Raw genomic sequence first — 322 nt, 5'->3', positions numbered from 1 at the left:
TCTGTGCCTCCCGTGCATATCACATGCACACATACCTCCCAGCAACTGTCCTTGAGTGAGATGTATCTATAATTCAGTCCCCATGTTGCTGTTTGCCAGCAAGGCATTTTTTCTGTCTTCTGTTCCTCCTGAGCCAGTATGATGCAACCCTGCTGATGGACTGGGAGCCACTGATGTGGAAATCCATTAATGGAGAGAGTGCATTAAAATGTCAAAGAGAAGGGGCAGCAAACATCAACATGTGCGAGTCCCCAGTTATGGTGGGTCCACGGGCCTGAGGAGCCCGGAGTGATTGGTACTAACTGAGGACTTAGCCCTTTGG

Source organism: Trichechus manatus, unplaced genomic scaffold, assembly GCF_000243295.1.
Source record: "Trichechus manatus latirostris isolate Lorelei unplaced genomic scaffold, TriManLat1.0 scaffold00002, whole genome shotgun sequence".
Classification (NCBI taxonomy): domain Eukaryota; kingdom Metazoa; phylum Chordata; class Mammalia; order Sirenia; family Trichechidae; genus Trichechus; species Trichechus manatus.
This window is presented reverse-complemented; position numbering follows the sequence as displayed.